The following is a 9,660-nucleotide window of genomic DNA, read 5'->3' on the forward strand; positions in this document are numbered from 1 at the left end:
GTCCATGGAAAAAATGACCTTATGTCTCCATTCCTATCTACTGCTGTTTAATTTTCCTTCTTATGAAACATTAAGTTCCATATTTTCAAAGCTTTCCCAGTAAAAGCACAAATGTCTGTCTTGTTAAATTCAAGTTTCTCTGAACAGAACAAAGCAGCAAGTGAAAAAACAGCTTCACTGTCTGAGTCAAATTATTCATCTTATTTTATTTATGTATGTTTTTGTCTCGAGACTGTAGACATTTTTCAGTCCAAGAATGAGTGTGTTTGCTGGCAGTATTGACAGATACATATTAATGTTTCATATAGTTTTTCAAAAATCAACTCTAAACTGTATCTTTATGTATCTGAGGTTCTTAGAAAAGGGTTAACACATTATCGCATTATATGCCTAACTGAGAAAAATGGTTAATAACATACATTTTTAATGACAAAAGGCTGGATCATTAGTGCTCCAGAACAAAACTAATCAAGCTTATTAGTTTTCACAGTGTTGCGTTTCATGCTTGATTGATGTGCAGTCTCATACAGCTAATTCAGATGCTAAAAGAGGCTCGCACTTACAGAGAAAAGCAGAAATTATGTTGCACTGTAATAACAAATCAGGATTCATTCTTTCATCCCAAATGGCCTTGAACAAACCCAAAACCACTTCCAGCCATGTACAAAAAAAAAAAAGAAAAAAAATCTGCAAACAGTGTCACAAATCTCTATGTAAACTGCAAATTATCTGGTTTTAAAGTCCCACTCTGGTAGTTATAAATCATCTTAAATTCATTATGTAAAACTTAATCTTTAGCAGAGTGGGGGTTCCCTGGTCAAACCTGGAAACTTTTAGGGAAGAAGTTTCTGCAGCACATAAGTCTCTGATTAGCAATTGTGCATTTTTCAGTGGTCATTCTTTATTTGTGAGCTGTAATTGATTAGAAGGATTGATTGTTATAACTTCACTACACTGGAGCTGATTCCTGCTGGATAAGAGGAATGTCAAGAAGAAGCTTTTTTTATCATGGCTACAGTCTGAAAATCTATAAGTGAAATAAACTGGATGTAACACAATGCAGTACGTTGCTACTATTTCAAATGGAGTGTATCTAAAGTCTGCTAAATATAACTGTCTATATGTTGTTATTTAATATTATCTGCAAATTAGGATAATCATGTCATCATTTGTGCCTCTTACATGTTTGCCTCGCCATTCTCTGCTTACCTATAAACATCTTAATTTAGCTCAGTTCCCAATAAAATCCTTCTCATTCACATATTTTTCTTTTTTTGTCATGAGACAGTAAAACAAGTCTGACATGGAGACTGAAAAATGTCCCATTAAGACAACATTTTCACTCGCGGTTTGTTTGAATGCCCTGCATGGTTTCTGCTGTGCTTCCAATAAAATCCTTATTTTTTTTCAGCACAGAATCATCTAACTAAACCACCCTTCACTTAAATTAAAGACAACATCTGTGCTGTATATATTTACATGTGCAATGCTCACTCGGACAGAAGTTAGAAATGGCAGAACGCGCCTGCTGTCTTGCTTCCTCCTCTCATGCCTACTTAACTGTGGATGTGCAAGTGAGCAAGCCTTACTGCTACTTCTCACTCACTTGACCACAAGGTGCACACAGCCACTAAATCTTGCCCTTGCCAGGCTTTGTCCTTAAAGTCACCAGATTTGTCACCAGCGACAATAACGTCAGCAGCACAATCAAGCTTCAATTCTAACTAACCAAATCGTGTCGTAACAGTTAAAAAGTACCCAGATTAATTATAAAATACCAACATCTTTTCTTCAGCAACCTCTTCTTGGAAACCTAAGCTTTCAGGTTGTGGATCTCAGTAAGACTTATGTTGATGTTTTATGAGAATAAGTTACTGATCAGAATCAGTAACTATGATCAGGAATCTGTTTCTTGACATGACAGATTGCGGATGACTTAGCAATGTGGGAGTGCTCTTTTCAGCATCGAGCCCGACGTGCTTACATTGTGTGCTTGACTCCTCAAAAACAAACATCCTCGTAATACACATGCAGCCAACACCCTGAACTAAAGGACTGAATCACATCTAGGTCACACACACATATGGGTCAGGCCCACACATATTGCAAAGTCTTTTTTTTCTTTTCTTTTTTCTTCATCTAAAACACAAAGTGTGGGCACACCCTTTTCTTTAGAGCAACCTTGTGCTGTGAAAGAAAGACAGAAAATGAAACACACTAAAATAAATAAAGAAAAAATGAAAAATCACTGCACAACATAGTGTGTAGCTCAAATAATCAGGGCTCATTTACCGTCTCAAACAACAAAAAAAAATATATATGAAGATGACATCTTCACTCCTTTGGAAGGCAAGACAACTGGGAAACTAGAAATTAAAAATTAAAGATCCTTGTGTATTACTGCACTGAAAAGGTCTCACACATACACATGCTAAGGTTTAATGGCACACATTTAAAAAAATATGAGGCAGAAATTAGTAACCAGATGTTATTACTTATAGAGCAAACAATAAGTCTTTTTTTTAATAATTCATAAATACTTCATTTATTGAAGCTAAATATCTTAATCATCCAGCAGTGGATCTGAGCCTAAAGCTAGTGAAGACAAATACTATGTGCTGTGGTGCAAGAGATCAGCAGTAGCAAGGATGATGACGTCTGTAGAGGCAGTTATATAACCGGAGCTGAACATTTTGTCTGTCATAGTTGCAAGGTTAAAGAGAGAGTGATATGAATACCAGTCATGGTCTCAGGAGTCATGTGTAACATAGTTCCACAGGCCAAATGAGACAAACTGTTCCATAAGGCAGGAATCAGTATAGCACTGGTAAGAAGTAAGAGCAAACGTCCTTGTTTTAAAGCTAACTGTCTCTTGCTTCCCTTGTGCTTGATTTCCTTTGAGGAGATTCATCAGATATACATTATTTTTTAAAACTCCTCATTCATTCAAGACATGGAATGTTTAAACATCCCTCATACCAGTAAGGAAGAAAGAAAATAGAGTAAGCCAGCATAAAATGTCAACGGCACAGATGGCCATACAAGGTGTTTATAACTAATAAACATGATATTTATACTTAATAAACACTACAGGTTTTAACACGCTCCAACAAACAGATTGACAAAAAACTGTGAGTTCATCACTTTGCTATAGCAGAATATATTTAGGCACAAATTCAAAAGTTAAACATAGAAATGCTCATGTAACATCAGTCTGATAAATAACAGACGCTACATGATTCATCCTCCTCTCCCACATGAAACCCACCGACCCGGCTCATTTTCTATTCTCAGTAATTACTCAATCTTGGTGAGTTCCTTCAAGGGTTCATACTCTTTGATTTGAAGAATTACAGTGTGTATTTTCTTTCAACTTACCAAGTGGAGCTAAGAGAGGAGAGCTAACCCTGCAGCAACAAATGCTCACACCAGGCTTTTGGCATTAATCTAAATATAGCACGCAAAGAACTTGGAGATTGTTCACTGAAATAATGCTGCGTAAGAAACGAAATGACTAAACCACAGTATAAGGAAGCTAGAGCAATACCACAAATAAGTACTCTATGTTGAGAACAAGTGCACTTTACTTTACTTTATTGTCAATTTCTGATAGGTGAGCTGTCTAATCCACTCACCCAGAACATACCCCTCTTTACATTACTTCATCTGATCCTAAAACCTAAAAACAAAACCAAGAGGAAGAGTAGTATTATAAAATGCTGAAATGTTGGCATGAAATTTTGCCACATGATGCCAAAATAATTTTGTCTATCAGAGCTTTAAATGATTTCTCAAACACCACAATTTGTTCCTGGTTCCAGTTTTTAAAATGTGGGGATCACATCAAAAACAGATGAGCACTTCCAGCTTTACCAAACAAGATTAATAATGACAGCTTAAACCATCATTTTGATTTATTTAGGAGTGTATTCATTTTTTAAAAATACTATTTTGGCACCACTTGTTTAATCGAAAGAAAACCTTTAACACATTCAGTTACTACTCAAAATGCTAGAAAAAAATTATACCAGCAGTTTCTGGGCTTATCAGCTTATTTAATCTCATTTCAAAGACATGCTCCACAGATTTTATCTTTATTTTCATTGCTGGTACACACTTACTACTCATGATAGTGCTTTGTGTTGTTATATTCTGATGGAGCTTTGTGAAGAGATTTTCATTTATATGTATGAGTTTCTAAAAGTGTAACGTCTTGTCTTCTTAGTGACAATGTTATTATAATATTTAATATTGCAAGAACTGCTTAAGCTAGGGAAGGAAAATAACAATCCATCATTCATGAGGGCACGAGGGCTGGTCAATCTAAATAAAACTTTAAAAACTTCCCTTGTAGAAAATTTAGTCATTATCAGTCTCACAGATCCGAACCCACATCAGCACAACCCGACGCTCAGGTTACAAACACAACCAAACATCTACCAGCTAAGCCCTGATGTGAATCACTTCCACTTCCAAAGGAAGGCCACTGTGTCTTTGTAAAATGCAGAGAGCTGTATCTGCATGTGATGTTTCTACAGTGAACCATGAAGGAGGATGGGAGGAAGCTGTTGATTGTGAAACAGTCTGGGATTTACTTAAAATCTAAGGCAGTACTTGAGTGCAACAGGGCTGCCACAACACTCAGTAGCAACACAACATTTCATCTAGCTTTGAAATTTGAAATGAAAGAAAAACAAACCAGTGGCAAAAACACACCTCAAGTCACAGAAAGAGGCACTGGACCTAGAAGCCTGACTTCCACAACAAAGACATCTGACAAGATCAGACTGGGTTTAACTAAAAGATGAAAAACAACCAAAACAAATGTTTAAGATATGCAGGAATGAGTGTCAGAAGTTGAAGGAACTTTAACTTTGATTCTGTAAATGAACTAATTAGATCGTCTTCCACGGCTTCAATTTACTTCTTTTTACCTAGAAATTTCCAGACAAAGCTTCAACAATTGTATCCTTAACTAAGACTTAAGGTGTAATATAATAATAGTTTAAAGATAGAAACAAAGCTTCTCACTGAGCATCACACACAGATATAAGTCAGTGATAAAAATGATGACGTGCTAATTTAGCCTTGGCAACAAAGACTTTTTGGATCGCTCTTTTAAAACTTGCCTTAATCGACCCAAAGGTTTTAAAACTGCTGGTCTGTTTCTTGAACAACCATTGCCTGTTTGTGTTTAATGTTGTTCATTACAATGACAACGCCTTGTCTTTTTTCATGCAGTCTAAACACTTTGAACATCTGTAACTGCTGTTAGTTTGGTAAGGAGCATGGAAAGTCTACTTCTGATGGATAATACAAATACCTCAGATAGCTCGATAATATAGTCAGGCAACCTGTTTTCCATCTCGCTCAGCCTTTTCCACTTTACTACCTAATAACTACCGAGTGAAATGGTTTTCCTGTTGATCGGCAGCATGCTTCGGATGCTTATCTGGTTTTTCTTGTAGTCAGGATGATTGATATTTTTCTACAGGTAAAAGTTTCTATAGGTATAAGTTGTTTTTTATGCTATGTATATATGCGTGTGTGTGTGTGTCTGTGTGTCTTAAATTGCTAATCAAGTTAAAGGAAAGGTACTTGTTTATTTTCAAGATGCCATATCCACAGGTTTGACGGGTTTGCTCGAGCAGAATTATTTAATGTTGACATTTGAAAGAGATAAAAGAAGTCATTGTCACAAAGCAACATGCAAATATTGACACGAACATAAAAAAATGGGCTGCTTGAACCGAAAAGGATGAGACCACTTGTGTTTTTTTAAAGTGGGTCTCAGCAATTTGCAGCCTGTTTTATTTTTCTATTTTTCTATTTTTATTTTTATACTAAAAGAGTTTAAGATGAATCAACATAGGTTGAAAATTCAACATTCATTCTATGCAGAGCACTGAGTTGCTTTCTTAAAGAGACAGAGCGTGGAAATGATCTCTTTTGCTGCTGCACAAACCTCAACCATTTGTGCATGCCCTGTCACACTAAGCAGCTCTAGCAATATTCAGACTAGCGTTCAGTTTAAGCTTGCAGGACATGGCCCACTAACCTACTTTCCCCACAACATGCTCTGTAACATCAGAGACAAGGCTGTGTGTCATCAGTTAACTAACCTCCACCACAGCACAGTTTCAGCAGAGAGAAATAAAAATCTTAGACAAACAGCTGCTGAAGCAAAAAATAAACTAATAACACAAGTAATCACTGTTACAACAAAGCTAAAATATTATGTTATGAACTGATATTCTTTGTATTTCTAAATCAATATAGGAAACTACACAGGGGCACTGGGAGAGTAAACCACAATGAGGAATGTTTAATTGGTGGAAAATTACCAAAAGGACTGAAAAAACAGCACGTATGGAGCAAGAAAATTATTTCTTTATTCTCCTGTTTGACTTTACTGGAAGCTTAATTCTTTATATAAGTGGTGTCACCAAAACGACATATTTATGTGTGCATCTAATCCCATTACAGTTTGTGTGCGTCAGGTGAGGAGAGACCCTCAAACTATATCTCTCAGTTTCTGGGTTAACAGTCAAACATCCACAGAGACTGCACAGATAGTGCACCACTGACACGGTCAGAGTAAGCTTAGCCCAAAACTGACTATTGTCTGGGTCTTATTTATATCCTCAAAGTTCAAGACAAAGTTCTGAGGAGGAACTTATCAGTGGTGGGTAGCCATAGAGCAAAGCACAATCCTGAATGACCCCTTATCCTCTTGACCATTTTGAAATACACCTTTTTAACTAACCCAGTATGTAAATTCAGATTGTCCTATTTAGTAGTGGGACTAAAAACAAATTAGCTGAAGAGCAAAAGAGATAGCACGAGCCATGAGGCTGGCTCAAATGTTAAGCAGCATGATGTAAACAGGGCCATATGGTGCAGTGAACACCCCAGTTCAGTCAGTCATGGAACAACCCATCCTGTCCCACTCAGATGTCAGCACACATCCTCATCACTATTCATGTTTGCTGGGCCAAACTGGGCATTGATGCAGGAAAGCGGGAAAACAGCTCAAGGCTTAACATGGGAATATACTGTATTTGAGAATATATAGATGGAAATGCAACATGAGCAGTATTGGCTGTTTCTTGCAGTCCTGGAACAGGTACATCCATTCCTGGCCATTCATACATTCACCAGACCTGATTTTAATTAAATAAGTGCTACTTATACTGATACAAGTGCCTCTCACTCATTTATAAAGTCCAGATAGTCTCCTCATACATGTAAGGCGCAATTATATTTAATTCTCTCTCTCTCTCTCTCTCTGAAAAAAAAAATCCAGTAAGGTAGAAATAAAGGCTATAATAATGAGCCTGAGCATGGTAAAAAAAAAAAAAAAAAAAAAAAAAAAAAAAAAACAGCAAGTTTCCAGGTGGCTGTGTTAACACACTAAGCTTCATTATACAGTAGCCACACCACTCCCGTAATGGGGTCGAGCTTTTACCGGCCACTCAGCTTCACACAACACTATGACCAGTTGAAAAACTCACCTTCTTAAGATGCAGGCTCTCGCAGTGACACATAACTTTCAGAGCCGGGTGAAGAATTTAGAAATAATCGAAATGTTCCGCGTTGTAACAGGTAGCCTATTTCAGTCTTAAGATACAAAGCAGCATGCATTAAAACTGTAACTGCCATAAATGCTTTACGATGAAGAAATAATCATTGTAATTACTGCTTAATACGAGAAGCCCATTAAACCAGCCAATTCAGAATATTAACCGGAATTCTGTTAATTCGCGCTAAAGAGTTAGGTTAGCTTACGTTCAACTAGATTTGCAACGACTGTAACGTTATATGTAAGCGAACCTGTAGCTGCATTAACACGAGAGAAAAACTTACCTTATTCTATGGAGTAAGGGTCAGTTTGATCCAAACGAGAGCTTGTGGGAGGGGGAGGTGGGCTTTAACAGATGAGAACCGTCCCCCGACGGCCTACAGTCAAATAAGTTTTTCTGAAATGAAACTGCGCTACTGACAACAGCCTACAATATTCCCCGTATTTCTGTGATGAAGCCTGCTAACAGCGGAGATCCTGATCCAGCCCGCACGGCTCACATTTTACGTCTTATTTAGACTGAGAGCTATGGAGCTGACCGACAACGGGGTCCTGCGCGCAGACAGCGACCGACACTGGCTGAGTGGCGCGTGCGTCAACACTCGTAGCCCCGCCCACTGGACCACATACTAAATAAAGTTATACGTGCGTGCGCGTGTTTGAGGTGAGAAGGGCGTATGAGTTAAAAACAAATAAATGAATAAAAATAAAAATAAGACTTCAGAAACAAGAAGTAATTCGATTTTTTTTAGCCTGAATCAGTTTTATGTCTTAGGTTTGCCTTTGTGTCTGTTTGATGCTAAATTCAACAGGTTAACTAATGGACGACTGAGGTTCATCTGATTTGCTGTCATTTGTGCGATTCTTCTATCTATGAGTCAGGTTTTTAAAGGCCACTGCTGAGTAGCATATGCTGATCAGATCAGAGATGGGATCAGTCGGCCCAAGGTAAGATGTGACATGCAGGTTATCACCTCATTCAGCACAGCAGTGGCCGCTGAAGCGCCACCACAAGGCAATGAATGCAATTAAACGATGGAAGCAAGAATGTTCACAAATATATACTGCAAGTCCTGAATTAAACAAAATGAATCAGTGATCAATAATGGAGCCTTCCACTGTGGCGTGCCAATGATTCTTGGCACCCGTGCTTTTTATTTATTTGTTTGTTTTTTGTGTAAGTGGTGTTTACTGGTTGCAACTGGGGAGATGTCCTAAAATGGTTTAAATGGTAAGGTAACCAGTAGCCAATGCTTTGGAATATGTGAAATAATTGCAAGGGAAATATTAAGAACATTTAGTCTCTTACTATAAAATATAAATGCCCCAAATCAGATAAAAACTTTACACAAAAAGGAAATTTGTTTTTGGTTGACACAAACACAAACTGACCAGGCTGGTGACCAGCACGAGGACGAGGTGCCAATATGTTGTGTGACTGTGTATGGATCTTCTACATGCTCTTCAGGTCCCTGACAGTGTAAAAATAATAAAGTGTAAAAATACAATATGGGTTGCTTTTCCCTACTATTTTATGAGAGTGCAATCATCCAATCCAGCAAGCAACTGAAAACAAGAGTGAATGCCAACAGGAGAATATTGCAGGGTTTTATCACATTTTGGGGGGGCACCACAATGTGCTTTCCAATAATGCAAAACACAACACCAACTGGTTTTATTAAAATAAGGAAATAATTGTACAAATAAAAAGCCCCTTATGTTTTGTGCAAAATCTATATTTATTATCAAGGTCTTTATTTAAGGTATAGTATTGAGCAGAAGTCTTTAGTCCAGGGGCATTGCTAGGCATAAAGCGCTACTGGGGCACAGGCCCCCTACCACATATTACCCCCTTCTCCCATACACACACGCTGCCCCGTGCCAACTGCCACATTCCTACCAAAAATACTAACTGTGACATTAATGAATATAAGAACATATTTATTTTAACAAATATGAACACTTTCAACATGGCAGCAAAAGCAAAAATGCCATAACAAACAATGGAAAGTCAGAACTCTCTTCATACACAATCCAAAGTAATGGTTATCACCTTGTTTTCAGGGTGATATTTCAAC

General features: G+C 37.5%; 1 protein-coding gene across 1 annotated transcript in view; it reads right to left on the minus strand.

Annotated features, from left to right (window-relative positions):
* The window catches only part of npas2 (neuronal PAS domain protein 2), a 45,885-nt gene extending 37,753 nt beyond the window's left edge, over positions 1-8,132 (minus strand). Inside the window, exon 1 of the mRNA XM_042008386.1 lies at positions 7,867-8,132. The gene's annotated coding sequence lies outside the window, so the exon portion shown is untranslated. The remainder of the gene's footprint in view (positions 1-7,866) is intronic.
* Between the last annotated feature and the right edge of the window lie 1,528 nt (positions 8,133-9,660).

Source organism: Melanotaenia boesemani, chromosome 15 (assembly GCF_017639745.1).
Source record: "Melanotaenia boesemani isolate fMelBoe1 chromosome 15, fMelBoe1.pri, whole genome shotgun sequence".
NCBI lineage: Eukaryota > Metazoa > Chordata > Actinopteri > Atheriniformes > Melanotaeniidae > Melanotaenia > Melanotaenia boesemani.